General features: G+C 39.6%; 1 long non-coding RNA gene and 1 pseudogene across 2 annotated transcripts; both read left to right on the top strand.

Moving 5' to 3' along the window:
- Positions 1–5,021: 5,021 nt before the first annotated feature.
- LOC103352082 (uncharacterized) lies at positions 5,022–17,086 on the top strand. Of its 2 annotated transcripts, none has more exons than XR_001795540.3 (4): positions 5,022–5,509; positions 7,346–7,452; positions 15,735–15,816; positions 16,172–17,086. It is a non-coding gene; the product is annotated as an uncharacterized lncRNA (long non-coding RNA). The 2 variants fall into 2 exon arrangements; XR_519616.4 differs by having other exon boundaries at positions 16,175–17,086.
- On the top strand, positions 13,814–14,754 carry LOC100339428 (large ribosomal subunit protein bL9m pseudogene; annotated as a pseudogene).
- Positions 17,087–17,371: the final 285 nt, after the last annotated feature.

Genomic DNA, 17,371 nt, shown 5'->3' on the forward strand with positions numbered 1-17,371 from the left:
TTTGTTCTAGTTAATACTATTGGTTGAATTCTGTAATTAACACACAATTATTCTTAGGTGTTTAAATTTAACTGAAAAGTGATCCCTGTTAAATATAAGAGTGGGAATAAGAGAGGAAGGAGATGTACAATTTGGGGCATGCTCAATCGGACTTGCCCCAAATGGTGGAGTTAGAACTGTGCCAGGGGATTCCAATTCAATCCCATCAAGATTGCATGCACCAATGCCATCTCACTAGTACAAGTGATCAATTTCAGTTCACAATTGATCACACTGATAGGTCTAAGAGTCAAAGGGATCACACAAACAAGACTAGTGTCTGCTAATACTAGCTGATAGAATTAAAAAGGAGAGAACGATCCAACATGGGAAGTGGGATACACAGCAGATTCATAGAATGGCAGATGTCCTAAACATCACTCTGGCTTCAGAATCAGCCCTTAAGGCATTCGGATGTGGCTGAAGAGCCCATGAGAGTATTTTAGGCATGGAAAGCCAAGACTCTCTGGCAAAAAAAAAAAAAAAAAAAAAAAACAAAAAACAACAACCCTAAATGAAAGATCTCTGCGGGTGAGATCCCAGAGAAAGAACAGGGCCATCAAAGAAGGAGGTACCTTTCTCTGAAGGGAGGAGAGAACTTCCACTTTGACTATGACCTTGTCTGAATAAGGTCGAAGTCGGCGAACTCAAGAGGCTCCCATAGCCTTGGCAACTCATGACTAGGGCCTAGGGAGATTACTGACACCATAAACAAGAGTGTCAATTTGTTAAGTCAACAACAGGAGTCACTGTGTACTTACTCCTCATGTAGAATTTCTGTCATTAATGTGTTGTTCAATAATAATTACTGCTATAACTAGTACTGAAACAGTATTTTACACTTTATGTTCTGTGTGGGTGCAAACTGATGAAATCTTTACTTAATATATACTAAATCGATCTTCTGTATATAAAGAGAATTGAAAATGAATCTTGATGTGAATGGAATGGGAGAGGAAGCAGAAGATGGGAGGGGTGCGGTGGGAGGGAAGTTATGGTGGGGAAAAGCCATTGTAATCCATAAACTGTACTTTGGAAATTTATATTTACCAAATAAAAGTTTAAAAAAAACACTCTTATTTATGATGTCAGCGATCACCTGAGGCTCTTGTCATGAGCTGTCAAGGTTATGGAATGCTTTTGAGTCCACAAAGTCTGACATCATTTAGACAGAGCCATAATCGGAGTGGAAGTTCTCTCCTCTCTTCAGAGAAAGGTACCTCCTTCTTTGATGGCCCCTTCCTTTCACCAGTATCTCACTCACAGAGATCTTTAGTGTAAGTCATTTTTTTTTTTTTTTGCCACAGTGCACATCTGTTTTCAAAATACAAACTTCTAACATTTTCTTTGGTCTGCTTTCTGTTTTAGCAAATTCTGCGTTTAGTTTTCCTGGTTTCTCTTATACTTTGTTTGACTGCATTGCATTTTCTTTTTATAATATTTTGAGATGAAATCTTAAAAAGAAAGACTCAATTTTCTTTCTAATATTGAATTTTTCTAATTATCTTTTTCTTAATAGTCCCTTGTTTGTTTTCTGAACATAGAACAAAGCTGAACATTCAAGGATTACAGTTCAGGGCCGGCGTCACGGCTCAATAGGCTAATCTTCCACCTAGCGGCACCAGCACAGCGGGTTCTAGTCCAGGTCGGGCACCGGATTATTTCCCAGTTGCTCCTTTTCCAGGCCAGCTGTCTGCTGTGGCCCAGGAAGGCAGTGGCGGATGGCCCAAGTGCTTGGGCCCTGCATCCCATGGGAGACCAGGAGAAGCACCTGGCTCCTGGCTTCAGATCAGCGCGGTGTGCCAGCCGCAGAACGCCAGCCGTGGCAGCCATTGGAGGGTGAACCAATGGCAAAGGAAGACCTTTCTCTCTGTCTTTCTCTCTCACTATCCACTCTGCCTGTCAAAAAAAAAAAAAAAAAAAAAAAAAAAAGGGGGATTACAGTCCAGGAAAATGGATCAAGATTTTCTTTATAGCTCAGTGTAGGGTTTATTTTGTGAATGTTACATGTGGACTCAAAATGAATGTGCACTCTACAGTCATTGTTTGTGACAGTCTATCAGAAGCAAAATTTTTAAAAATTTTCTGTCTATTTTTCAAATTTCTCATCTTAGCTAATATTCATTTCCTTGTTCTATCATTAATATAGATTAAATATTTCATTTCTCCTTTAAGTTGTATCAAGTTTTGCTTGGCATTATTTTGCTTTTGTTAATAAGATCATAAGAATTTACAATAGTTATATCTTCCTATCAACATTATCCTTTTGTTATTTTCAGTAATATTTTACTCTAAAAGTTTACTTTCTCCCATAAAACTACTACAGAATATTTTATCATTGCTTGCCTTCCTCTTTTTCAGAAAATATTTATTTATTTGAAAGTCAAAGTTACAGATGGGAGGAAGTGTTTAATATTCCTTTCTATATATCCCCACTTCTTTCAGTCTTCATTTAATTCCACACTTCTATTTAGGGTCATTTTCCTTCAGCATGAAGAATTTTCTTCCTGATTTTTTATTATGCATGTCAGCTGGTGAAAAAATAAAAACTCAAAGTTCTTAACTGAATATATTTTTAACACATTTTGTTTCTGAATTTCAAAATTTTCTTACTGATAGTGGTCTTTCATTATTTCTGTCTCTTTTTTTTCTGTATGTTCCTGTTGGGTATAAAATATTGTAGAAGCCGCAGATAATCTTTTTCATGTATAATTATTCTTATTCTTAATTCTGTTAGGCAGATTATGTGAGGAACTAATCTCTTATTTGATGAGCAAGAAATTGGAGTCATTGCTGAGAAAAACTCAGGCTTTCTCTAAATTTTCCTTGTTCATTGGAAATTCTTCTTTCCCCAGTTTTTGCTTGCTCCTTCATGAACTTGCTGGTTCTCTATTATCACAAAATTGAAAGTTCAATTAGAAAAAGTATGACTATAAAGAGAACAGATTTTATGGGTTCCATAGATACAGTTCTAAGAAGACAGCCACACTTCCCTTACTCCCCTGCTTCCCTTCAATGCCCCTGCCTCCCTCCCTCCCTTCAGCAGTTTTTGCAAAGCCATGACTCTAACCCACTCTGTATTCACAGGCTAAGTTTGTCAGTAATCATAATATTCAATAAGCAAAAAGTAGCAAGACCACAGTTCCTCAGGAGTATAAACAAGGGCTAAAAATGACAACCATATCCCAAACTGGCCATTTCAATATTAGAAATGTTTTTTTTAAAGATCTATTTATTTAGTTGAAAGTCAGAGTTACTCAGAGAGAGAAGGAGAGGCAGAGAGAGGTCTTCCATCCATTGGTTCACTCCCTGGTTGGCTGCAACGACCAGAGCTGTGCCCATCCAAAGCCAAGAGCCAGGTGCTTCTTCCTAGTCTCCCTCGTGGTTACAGGGGCCCAAGGACTTGGGCCATCCTCCACTGCCTTCCCAGGCCATAGCAGAGAGCTGGACTGGAAGTGGAGCATCCAGGTCTCGAACTGGTACCCAGATGGGATGCCAGCACTGCAGGCGGTGGCTTAATCCGCTATGCCACAGCACCGGCCCCTCAATCTTAAAAATTTTTAAATTAACTCTTTGAAGTTCTATTGTTCTGGGTTTAACACCTGGAAAATATCATCTTGGGAACAGGTTTCCCGCACCCTGAGACTACAGGAAATGTCACCGGGCCTTTCCGAGCTTGTGCCCTCCACGGGCATGCGCCTCCCAAGCTTTTGATTAACAGCCTGATGGTATTTATCTCTTACACCATGAAGATTTTATCCTTTGAAGGTTTTCAACTCAGTCCATCTGGCCCTGGATTTATATAAGTTGAAAATGTCTACAGAACACACCAATCATATATCTTGCAGGCACCCTTGCTTTAGAGGAACGTTTGTCTGCTTAACGCTGCAAAATTGAGGCAGATTTTATTTTTGCCTTTCTAACATAGTTCTCTCAACCTCTGCTATGCCTAGCCTTGAAAGAACAGAGGCATTGTGATCGGGGCTTCCCTGTTATCCGATTTGTCCAGCAAGACTTGCTTGGTCTGAAAAGCTTTCAGAATTTCTCTTCTCCAGCATGATCTCTGTGCATATTGCAATTCTGATTCTCAGCAGATACTCAGAATGGCTAAGTGCCCTCCTGGAAGAACACAACCAGAAATTGCTATCTAGCTTCAGAATGAATTCTCCATCCTTGGAGTTTTATACCACCTACTTATTTTGATTCTAATGCTCTTGTATATCTTTGCAATGGACCCAGTAATGTTTAGTGGTTGCAAAAGGAGCATTTATTTGACATTGACCTGATGCATCCACCTTGAAGCAGAAGTCCAGAGTCAGTGTTATAAAAGTACTTCTCTCAGTACCTCATAGAATATAAAGGCAAAATTTTTGATGGATACAGAAATTTGAAAAAAAAAAACACAATTAACAAGATTCATCTTATTTACATATAGATAGCTTGGTCTGAACATGCAAAGAATATATGAACTTTTAAATTGCATACAGAACAATATACAAAACCAACAGTGTGCCTAGGTTTATAACCATATCCCAACAAATTTTAAAGGGTAAAATCAAATGGCATGGATATGTTAAGTGATCAGCATGGAATTACATTAAAAATCAAATAAAAATGTAACTAGAGTGAGGTGAAGAGGAGGGCCCAGGCTTGATAGAGGAAGTAGGTTTACTGCTAATTCCATTCCATTTTTTCTTGTGTCTCAGATTTCCTGGCTTCAATTTCCTTCTTCAAGTATATCAGAGTATGTATAGTAAGCTACTTATTGTCAGTGAGAGATCTCAGTTTATATTTATTGTAAAATGTCTTATATTGTTATCTTAGTTGATGATTTATCTTGGAATATAATTATAGCTTGATAATTTCTTTGACCAAATAAAAGATTTTACTGTTACTTGTGAAATTCTCCTGTTCACATAAAATATTCTTTGTGTTATTTTGCTCAGTCTGACACTTTTAGGCTCATCCTGTGGTGAAGCAGGCTCTCTGGCTACTAGTTAGCCAGAGAGTTCATTGAGTTAGCCTTGAGTTCATTGAGGCAGAACATACTCAAATGCAACAAATTACATGAAGTAGATTTATTACTTGCAGGTAGGCAGCAAGGGAAATACCTTAGGATTCACTGCGAGCCATTCCTGAAGACTCAGAGAGCTGCCTGGGGTGGGTAGAGACCTGACTGTACAGATCTCGCTTGTACCACAGATCAGGGAATCCGAAAGTCCTCCCTCTCCTGGTTACATAGCTGCTGTCACATACCTCACTGGACTAAGGTACTGAAGGACTTCCTGCTCCAGGAGGGACTGGGAGAGTGCTCAGGGTGCTCTGGCCAGCCCCTCCCTTGTCTCAGGGGTTGCATTCCTAGCATACTGTATAGTTCTTGAGAACTACAAGCAAGAATGAAGGAAAATCCCGGCTGGTCTAAGGCCACTTGGAAAACTATACCGCCCTCAGTGCTCTGCAATGTACTATGGTGGGTAGAGTTGTGAACTGTGTCTGTTTTTGAGTCTCTGTATTCGTTGCTTTTACCAACTCTTACCTCTTCCCACTTTTCTCAAATTTCACTTTCTAAACATAATAGGGTTTAGATTTGTCTTTATCCTACAATCCTTGTCTTTTAATTATCTCTCTTATTTTGTGTCTCTAGGTTTCTTTTTTTTAATTTATTCAGATTAACATTTTAGTTTAGTTATAAATTGAATATTATTTATTTTTCAATGTTCTTTAACTTTATTTAGTTAGTTATTTTTAACCTAAATGCTGAGGAGGAAATTTTATTCTAAACTAGAACATGAAAAAAATGACAGAAATGCAAAAGGACATGATTAGCAATAGCGCCAAGTTCATGGCATACCAAAAGAGGATATGATAAATTCCCTGGAGATATAGAATTGGATATTTACTTAACCTCACCTTGCCTATCCAATATAAATAACTGTTGAGAAGAATTCAGTTTAAACCATATAGTTATAGAGATGAGATTCATTAGGTTCATAATTTCTAGCAATAAAAAGCCCAATGGATAAATATAATTAACAATATTAATATGATATTAGCTAAGTTAACAGTACTAGTATATTATGAGCTATCTCAACCCATGTGTTCGTTCTAAAATAGATCAAATGAAGTGAGCAAATTCTTTTCAGATTTTATCTGTGTGAATAAAAACTGCCATTCTCAGTCTGCAATACATTTTCTCTTCTGTTTATCTAAATACGATTTTCTGTGATTTGGGAAAAGTTTTTAATGTTTTTGTTTGATGAATTTCATCTATCTGAAGACAAATGAGGTTTGTATTGAGAAAGTGCTAGTATTTTTTTAACTGAAATATGGAGTTTGCTGAAGAAGGAAGATTCCTGACCTTCTTTAAAAAAGAAATTAAGGACATTTAACAGATATATTAAAAGCACATATATTCATGGGGTGCTATGTGATGTTTTGTTGCATTTATACATTGTGTACTATTCATTTGGTAAATATATCCTCTTGAGCATTTAACATTTTTTTATACTGAAAACATCTTCTAGGTTTTTTTTTAATTATGGATAAATACTCAGAAATTAATATTAGCTGTCTTTACCTTACCATGCTTTAGGCCCTAGAACTTCTTACTCCTATCGAGCTATAACCTAGTAGGCACCAATCAGCGTTCCCTAATCCATTTCCCCCTACTTCCATCCCCAAACTCTGGTAACCACACTAATATCTCTAACTCCTGTGAAGTCATCTATTCATTCAAATTCTACACATAGGTGAGATCATGTGTAGACATTTGCCTTTCTGTATCTGAATTAGTTCACGTAACATAATAACCGCCGGTTCATTGCATGTTGCCGCAAATAGCAACATGACTGAACGATATTACATTTTGTAGATGTACTACTTTTTCTTTATCCATTCATAGGTCAATAGACACTAGGTTGTTTCTATTGGTTGGCTATTGTGAATAGTGCTGAAATAAACCTGAGAATGCAGATGTGTCTTCCATAGATGGATTTCATTTACCACGGATGTATACCTAGAAGTGGAATTACTACAACACATAACAGTTTTATTTTTAGCTTCTTGAGGAGCTTCTGTACTGCTTCTTACAATGCCTGTACTAGATTTCATTCCCACCAACAGGGTGAAAGGGTTCCCTTTCTCCACAAGTGTTGTCTTTTGTGTTTGTGACAATAGTCGATCTTTCTGAATAGAATGAGATAGCTCTTTGTGGTTTAGATTTGTATTTTCCCAGATGCTGAGCATTACTCCATTAAATTTTGAATTTCAACGATGACATTTAACTATAAATTTTTGTTTTATTTAGTGTCCCACACCCCTGCCTGGTAACAACAAGTGGAGTCATGGAATATTTGTCTTTTTGAGTGACTTATTTCACTTAGCATCATATCCTCAAGATTCATTCACACTGGAGTAAGTGTCACAGTTCTGTTCCTATATAAAGCTGCATTATATTTCACTGTATTCATATACCACATTTTCTTTATCTATCACCCACAGATAATTGAGTTCTTCCACCTCTTGACAATTATAAATAGTGCTGCTATGAACTTGGGTATGCATATACACACTCCTTATGCTTTCAGCCAGGGCTTCTTAGACTACTTAAGAAGTAAGACTATCTTTGAGGCTATGTTGGTGGTTGCAAACTCTCTGTGCAATGTTTTCTCACCTAACTCAGGCCAAATCTGATAAACTTGTTACATACTGTGCTGGCAGATTAATTTTTATCTTGTCCACCCTTTTTCTGAAGATGAAACTATCAAAAGTTTTAGATTCACATGGCCTTTAATTCCCACCAAAAGCAGTCTGAAAATTTTATCTTATGTGTGACAATACAGTAAACAAACTTGCTGTTTTTCCAAGTCTATAATCAACTCCTGGTGATGTGGGACTTCAGTACCTACCAACTCTCCATGTTTTAGTTTAGTTTTCTTTTGTTTCTTCTGCATCCAGGGAACCCTAATTTTTGTTTACCTCAGCTGTGCATTTGAGAGGGTATCTGATATTTTTAATTCATGTTTTCTAACACAATTTTTTTCTCTTTAAAGAATATTTATTTATTTTAATGGCTGAGTGACAGAGAGAAAAGGAGAGAGGGAGAGAGGGAGAGAGAGAGGGAGAGAGGAAGAGAGAGAGGAAGAGAGAGAGAGAGATTTGTCTTCCATCTGCTGGTTCACTCCTGAAATGAACATAAATGCCAGGGCTGGTCCAGGACAAAGCCAGGAGCCTGGAGTTCCATCCTGGTCTCTCTTGTGGGTGGCAGTAGCTCAAGTATTTAGACTATCTTCTGCTGCCTTCCTGGGTGCATTAGGAGGGAACTAGATCTGAAGCGGAGCAGCTGGAACTCTTTTTTTTTTTTTTTTTGGACAGGCAGAATGGACAGTGAGAGAGAGACAGAGAAAAAGGTCTTCCTTGGTTCTGGCGCCCCACGCTGATCAGAAGCCAGGAGCCAGGTGCTTCCCCTGGTCTCCCATGTGGGTGCAGGGCCCAAGGACCTGGGCCATCCTCCACTGCACACCCAGGCCACAGCAGAGAGCTGGACTGGAAGAGGGGCAGCCGGGACAGAATCCAGCACCCCGACCGGGACTAGAACCCGGTGTGCCAGCGCTGCAGGTGGAGGATTAGCCTAGTGAGCCGCGGCGCCTGCCACAGCTGGAACTCTTAACAGGCATTCAGATATAGGATGCCAGCATTACAAGAAGCAGCTGCCCCCATGTCCGCCCCACAAATTTTTCTTAAGTTATGGATATTTCATATTAGTTGTCTCAGGGCTATGCATAAGCTAGTAATTTCTTTTTGCTGGATATGTTATTTGCTAGTCTCTCTAGATGGTTATTCCAGTTAGGAAATCTGTCTCAACTATATCTTAGTTAAACACTGGAAAGATAATTATGCTGCATGGAAAATTCAATATTTTATTTTTTAAACTTTACGTTTACTGAAACTTCAAAGTTTTAAAAGAATCTCCATTGACCACCAAACTCTCGTAGACCAGTCTTCATGCTTTTTTTTTCCTGAATTCCAAGCCAACTATTCTTGGAATCTCACTCTTTTTATCAAAATATGGCACTAAGAAAGGATCTGATACCCTGATTAGAAATTTACACAATAGATACATCTATCAAAATACCGCATGGTACCCTATACACTTGTACAGTTTGTATGTATAAAATAAGAAGCAGAAGAAGGATAATATGAATAATTAATAGTAGACAACACAACAGCAGCTGTGAGTTATGTCTTTGTTCAAAATGTAGGATGAACAGATTCACCTTCCAATATTAGTGAGAAAGAGCCTTTTTCTGCTTTTAAATTCCTAGAATCTTAGTCCCACTCTCTGGCACATAAAGTGCTCTCCGACAGAATGCAGCCTTATTAGTACAGCCATAAACATTTATTGTTGTTATTCATCCGCCTGATTTCTTCCTTTGCCATCTGGAGATTTAACTCCAAAGCTTCAGCAGAAAGAAAATTGCTCTGTTTCCCTCTTGGATTCACCTTGAAGTAAGGGCTGCTCCCCGCAGGACCCCATCACACATCTGTGGGTATGTGTGTGCTGTTCTGCAGCTGCACACCACATGCAGACCAGTCCTGGAACAGGGGTCTTCCTGGCCTTGTGGGGAGTGAACCAGAGAACGGAGGACCTTCCTCTCTGTTGCTCCCTCTCAATGTCTGTAACTACCTCTAAGATAAATTAAAAAAATCTTTAAAAAATTGACTTTTCACATAAACCTTATACCTATAGCCTGCAGATAATCTCATCCAGTATTTTGAGCGTGCTGTTGTTTGGACTGAAATTCGTTACATGAGATCAGATGTGGATTTTCCTCTTATAACACTATGTTGGCACTCAGAAAGTTTTGGATTTGAGAGCACTTCTGGTTCAGATTTCAGATTAAGGATGCTCTGACTCAAGACTGTAAAATAAATGTGGCTTGGGTCTGGCACAGTGGCTTTGTGGTTTGCTTTGCCAGCACCTCAATGGGCACATGTTTGAGATCTGGCTGCTGTACTTCCAATCCACATAAGGTCCCCGGGGAACAATGGAACATGGCCCAAGTGACTAGGGCCCTACAACCAGGTGGGAGACCCAGAAAAAGCTTCCGACCCTTGGCTTTGGCCTAGCCCTGCCCCAGTGATTTTGGTCATTTTGGGAGTGAACCAATGGATGGAAAGTTTCTCTCCTCTCTCTGTGCAAATAAATAAATCTAAAAAAAAAAAAAATGACTTGTTCAGTAGCAGAGAGCAGAGTTTTAGTGGGAAGTGTCTTTTTCCAGTCCTTCGTTATCTGTGTTGCCTTATGCTGACCTGTTAAGTTTTCTCTGCTGGTTTCCCAGAGAGGTACTTAACAAACTGCCTCTCTATTTTCATTTAAAAATCCTTATATTCTGTGAAAGCCTCAAAAATATACATTCGAGAGACTGTTTTTGCTTGCAAAATATATAAACAGTACTATTTTAAAATCAGGCTTCGCCGGCGACGCGGCTCACTAGGCTAATCCTCTGCCTTGCGGTGCCAGCACACCGGGTTCTAGTCCCGGTCAGGGCGCTGGATTCTGTCCCGATTGCCCCTCTTCCAGGCCAGCTCTCTGCTGTGGCCAGGGAGTGCAGTGGAGGATGGCCCAAGTGCTTGGGCCCTGCACCCCATGGGAAACCAGGATAAGTACCTGGCTCCTGCCATCGGATCAGCGCGGTGCGCGGGTCACAGCGTGCCAGCCGCGGCGGCCATTGGAGGGTGAACCAACGGCAAAGGAAGACCTTTCTCTCTGTCTCTCTCTCTCTCACACTGTCCACTTTGCCTGTCAAAAAAAAAAAAAAATCAGGCTTCAAAAATGTGAATATTAAAATCAGCCCACTCACTCCTGTGTAGTTTTGATCTTTCAGGTGTTTTTTCCAGATAATTAAAACTGTTTTAGGAGTTTGTAACTATAAAGCAATTATCCAGCAGAATAGCAATTTTGGTAGCAGGATCCTGGACTGCTGCGATGATTTGAAGGTGAATGATTAAAACGTGCTATAATAAATATCTGGAAAAAAAGGCTGCTCAAGTAATAGATACATACAATCTCCTGAATCAGAACACTACAGAGACTTAATCTCTTAATGGAGAAAGAGATTTATGTTTCCTTAATGACAGATTAGTTGATGAGACATAGTGAGAAAAACATTGGCCTTCATTGTAGCTCTATGTTTATATGGTGAATGAATGGGTAGTATCATGACATATTCATTCTTTGGGGGGACATTTGCACAGTTGATAGAGATTCTATTGCAATTTATAGCCATAGCAATCATTATGGAGACCAGGTAAACTCACCAACTTGCTAAAGTTTAGTCAATTTAAAGTCCAGTCTTAATCTTATTACAAATATTATCTATAATGTGTTAATAAGATAAATAAAGATGATTATTTTGGTAAATTTTAGTTTGGAAGCTAAATATGTAGTACACCAATTCATTTATTCCCTCATTTATCTGGATAAAAAACATATCTCTATTGGATGCTATATAGACAAATGCTTATTCTACATGACCATTAATTACTACTTTTGGAGACATAAAGCATGCTCTCTGACTTCAATAAGTACAGCTTTATACTAAAAAAAAAAAAAGGCACAGCTAAGTCAGCTAACTATATTATACTACCCTACTGGTGAGGCAAGTCTTTGACTCTGATAACAATCTTGTTGACACCCCTTATGTAATCCAGATAAATATGAACATACCCAATTCAACTCTACTTCCACAACTCTTGCAGTATAGCCCCAGTCTGTCAAAGTATACCAGTTCAAGAAAAAAATCACCAAAGGAAGCAAAACTCTCTCAGCATGAGGGTATTTTAATTAATGCTATAAGTCAAAAAATCATGACTGAATGAAAAAGTAAATGACTAGGAGTTACCTAGTTGGACTTTCAAAATTTTATTTAATAATGTGATGAACATTATTCTGTCTAAAATTTGAGACATTAAAGTGCAATATACCCATGCATAATTAAAAGACCAATTTGTTTTACTTTTGAAGGCAACTCTTGAGTAGGGAATTATAATGAAAGTGCAGTTCCAGCAACATAACGGATTCTGATAAGGTAAATCTTTCATGATATTTCTAGTAAGGCAATTTATTAATGGACAAATTCACCATGTTTATAATACAAATGATCATTTCTACAGTGCCAAATGGAACAACAGTATCACTGTTTGTGGTGCAATCAATTGTGGTTTTCTAATAATAAATTGTATTATTTTAATCTATGGAATCTTATGTGCCAAAGAGCACTCAATCCAAAGAAGAGCTTATTGGCACTCTGTTGTCTTGCTGTACTAAGACGGGGGTGGAAATATTCTGATCCCAAGAGATATACTTCCCAAGCTTTGTGCATAGTGTGATTGATTCATGGTTATGGAGTTGATTTGAACAAAAATGAATTAATTTAAAGGTAAAAGGAAAAGATGTTCCTTTCCTGTCCTGGGTATTTTTATCACCAAGATCATGGTGAGAACAAGTAAGTGCTTTTGACATACATATCCATTAACGGGTCAAGATAGACCAGAGAGGCCCGTCTCTACTCATCAGGAGAGTTGAAATGCTTTCTTTTTTGTTTTTTCGTTACAAGCATTTAAAGCTTAATGATTTAAAGTCAGATACTTAAGAGTGAAAGTTACATCTCCAGTGCATGTTCATACTTATTTAGTGGTTTCTAAATCTGTGCTTGTAAACAAAATCATTCTTAGTCCTTTGACAACTGCTATTTGTCCTGTAGGAAAATTACTCCCTAAGGAGATGCAAATTGTTTGGTGGTACTTGATGGCTTTGTAGTAATTACCATACTATCAGATAGCTCAGAATTAAGATAAGCCTTGGCATCCAAATTCCATATGGTTGATTCTAAAATAAGATGCTTAGGCGGGCAGAAGACTAAATGACATGCATTGAATAAGTAAAATCCTGGGCCAAGTTCCTCTTAAACCTGGGGCTATCACAAGTTATATCTGAGATCAAACAAAGGTCAGTTGACTACTTCAAACATTTATTAAATAGTTGAACATGTTGTAATTTTAAGGCAGGGCAGGTCATAACATTAATTGATACAGTTACTATTACACAGTTAGTATAGCTTATAACCATGCCAATTATATTTTGTTGTTGGATATGACAGGAGGAAGTATAAATTAAACACCTTTTAGTTCTCTCTATATAATAAATGGTGGAAACCATAATACTAAACCAGTCTTTGTCTACACATACCCTCATGGACAGAGGCCATTGATCCCTATGTACACGACTATCATTTTTATTTTATAAGAAATATTCCATACATAATGCGTTGTTGGCTTTCAGTTCAATGTTAGTGAGTCAAATGTACATTTGTATCAAATAAGATGTCTTTAAACATAAACCCACACAAACAAGATTATATATTGGTGAGTTCTATGTTTTGAAAATTCATGTGGAATTTTCATTGATGTAGTATTAAGTTATGAGGCTGGGGCTCGTGCTGTGGCATAGCAGATAAAGCTTCTGCTACTCCGCTTCTGATCCAGCTCCCTGTTGATATGCCTTGGAAGGCAGCTGAGGGTGGCCCGGATGCTTGGGCCCTCTCCCTCTCCCTCTCCCCCTCCCCCTCCCCCTCCCCCTCCCCCTCCCTTCTCTTTCCACCACACTCTTTCAAATAAATCTTAAAAAAATAAATAAAGATGGAGCCTTTGAGGGTGCCATTAAGCCATGCTTTCTACCCTCAGAAGTATCTTCCGGCTCGCGGTGCCAGGGAGCATGGCAGCGGCCAAGGTCGCGGGCCCCAGCAGGGCTCTGCTGAGGGCAGGCGGCGAGCGGCTGCTGGCGAGAGGCGTGCAGGAGCTGCTCCAGCCGCCGCTTGAGAGGGCCCCTTCCGGCCCGAAGCGCGACTTCAGCCTTTCTCACAGTCGGGGCACGGTCATCGTGGAGCTTTGGTGGAAGGTGCAGCTGGCCGGCGAAGAAGGCCGGAAGCCGCGCCTACATCGGCGGCATCGTGTCTACAAGCTGGTGGAGGACACGAAGCACCGGCCTAAGGAGGACCTGGAGCTCATCCTCACGCAGTCTGTGGAGGACCTTGGAGTCCCGGGCGATCTGATCTCCGTGAAGAAATCTGTGGGCCTCAACCGACTCCTCCCCCGGGACTGGCTGTGTATGCCTCTCCTGAAAACAAGAAACTGAAGAGGAGAAATTGCTAAGACAGGAAGGAAAATTAGAGAAGATCCAGACCAAGGCAGGTGAGGCGACAGTGAAGTTCCTGAGGAGCTGTCACCTGGAGGTGGGGATGAAGAACAACGTCAAATGGGAGCTGAACTCGGAAATAGTTGCCCGCCACTTCCTGAAGAACCTTGGTGTTGTGGTCGCCCCACATGCAGTAAAGTTACCCGAAGAACCTATCACACGGTGGGGCGAGTACTGGTGTGAGGTGACGGTAAATGGGCTTGACACTGTGAGAGTGCCTATGTCTGTGGTGAACTTTGAGAAGCCCAAGACCAAAAGATATAAGTACTGGTGAGCCCAGCAAGCTGCCAAGAGCCTGGCCCCCACCAGCAACCAGACGTGAACCTGTTCTTCCTCCAAGGCAACAAGGCCAAATCTGAGGAGCAGTGCAACAAAAATGGGCCAGCACCCTGATCTCACTCCTAACTCTGACCAGATGTGCAATTCAAGAGAAAATACGGAGACATCAGACTCAACCACGTGCACAGAGTGAGTGCTCCGTACTTGCCGTTGCTGGAGGTGGGTGTTATGTTAGTCAGCTGCACGGAGCAGCTCAGATCCTGTTCTTCCTCCTTTGGAGTTTACTGGAACAAATGGAAGAGTTAGCCGTTGTCACTGCTACTTGGCTCAGTTATCGTCATCCAAATGAGCATTTGTACCTCAAGCAGAAATAAAGAGATGTGTTCTTTAAAAAAAAAAAAAAGTATCTTACAATAGTGTCCTCTAAAAGGCATGAAGAGAACTGTCCAGCCTCCTCTTTTCCCTTTGCACTTCTGTTCTGCCTTGTGAGGACACGGCAGTCCACCCGCTCTGGAGGACGGAACCGCAAGGAGCCGACGTGAAGGTAGACAGTTACACTCACATGAAGCTGAAACTTCTGGTGCTTTGACCTGGAGCTTCCCAGGCTTCAAAAGTGTGGAGAAGTTAGTTTCTGTCTGTTTTCAAGCATCAAGTATTTGAATAAAAGAAAAAAAAACACATAACACATTGAGTAAGATAAGCAGTTAATGAAAGTACGTGATGGAAAACTCATGAGACTCCAGCCTTCTTTTTCCCCTGGAAGCAATGGCTCATATTTATCAGTTTTGTGTTCTCAGCCAATTTGTGGAACACAATTTGAAAATCTTTGAAAAACAAGTGTTGTCTATAAGTTACGGTCATAGTACCCATTGATTCTTCAATACTTCACTATCTGTTTTCAAAAATTATGGACCTTGTCTTACATAACCACAGTATAATACTAAGAATAAAATAATTATAATAATAAGAGTATGTTAATATAATCTATGGACCATCTCAGATTTCTCCAATTATTTCACTGATATTCATTATAGCAAAATAAAACTACCTTCTTTCTTGATTTACCTGAGCAGCACCCATTGCATTAGCTGATACAGTATCTTTAGTTTCTTATAATCCAGAAGAATTTCTCAATCTTTTCTTACTGTGCTTTGTTTTGCAGAGTTCTGGCCATTTAGTTTGTTGACTGTCCCTCAATTTGGGTAGGTTTGATGCTTCCTTATGATGAGCTTCATGATATCTTGGTAAGAATGATACTTAAGTGATACAATATCCTCAATGCAAATACTTCTGGATCTAGATGATATATCTATTTGTTCCCATACTTGGTTACTTGGTTAATGTAGTGTTTGTCAGGTTTATCCACTAAAAAGTGCTATATTTCATGTGTAATTAAGTAAATGTCTTCAGAGGAAAGCTTCCAACAATAATGAAATTAATACAATAGGAATAAAGATGACAAAATAAAAAAAGCGATTTTAGGCACTGATACACCAAGAAGAAAATAAAATAAGACAATATGATAGAAAGTAGGCATATTCAAAAATGAAGGGCTCCTTTATTTGTTTACTAGTTGTTTAACATAAATTCTTTGCTTAGTAGGTAGTAAATTTACATGGTTCAAAATTCAAATTATTGGGGCCAGTGCTATGGCACAGCTGGTTAAAGCCCTAGTCTGCAGCACCAACATCCCATCTGGCCACCGGTTCAAGTCCTGGATGCTCCATTTCTGATCCGGCTCTCTGCTGTGGCCTGGGAAAGCAGTGGAAAATGGCCCAAGTCCTTGGAACCCTGCACCAACGTGGGATACCTGGAGGAAGCTCCTGGCTCCTGGCTTCAAATCGGCATTGCTCCAGCCTTTGCAGCCACCTGGGGAAGGAACCAGTGGATGGAAGACCTCTCTCTCTCTCTCTTACTCTCTCTCTCTCTCTCTCTGCCTCTTCCTCTCTGTAACTCTGCCTTTCAAATAAATAAACAAATCTTTTAAAAGAAATTCAAATTATTTTTAAATATTTGAGAAGGTGGCAAAACTGCATTTTTAAATCTCTTCAAATCCCCATATGAAAATAGAGCAATTATGACTGTAAAATCCTAGATTCATGGCAAGTATATACAAAAATCTAAATGACAAAATATAGTTGTAAAACCCAAAAGATGAGCAAGTCAGAAGGAAACACTGACAGATAACTACTTGTATATCAGAACCTTCACAGGAGAAAGCATGGGGAATCAACAGGGCATCTGAGGCACCTGAAAGCTTCAAAGTAAATCACAGATTCTCCCTGCACTGCTCCGAGGACTGAACTGAGAAGCAAAGCTGAAACTGGGAGGGATTTCACACCCTTGAGGAGCAGTTCATTGCAAGAGGTCTGCCTTCAGAGCAGCCTGGTCCTTGAGCTCCCAAAACTGAAGAGCCCAAGCTCCATTCAAGGACAAACCCACCCACAGAATGTGGTACAATGAACTTCCAATTCAGCAGGGCAGGATGAGTAAATAAAAATAGGGTCAAATGAAAATGGGGAAGAATACAGATTTTATAAATAATAGAAGAAGTTCTGTAATGTGATGTTTTTTTTCATTTTTTAAAAGACTTTATTTATTTATTTGAGAGGTACAGTAAAAGAGACAGAGAGGTCTTCCATATGCTGGTTCACTCCCTAAATGGCCACAATAACCCAGGCTGGGCCAATCCTAAGCCAGGAGTCAGGAGCTTCCTCCAGGTCTCCCACACAAGTGTAGGCACCCAAACACTTGGGTCATCTTCTACTGCTTTCCCAGGCCATAGCAGCGAGCTGGATT

Source organism: Oryctolagus cuniculus, chromosome 9, assembly GCF_964237555.1.
Source record: "Oryctolagus cuniculus chromosome 9, mOryCun1.1, whole genome shotgun sequence".
Classification (NCBI taxonomy): domain Eukaryota; kingdom Metazoa; phylum Chordata; class Mammalia; order Lagomorpha; family Leporidae; genus Oryctolagus; species Oryctolagus cuniculus.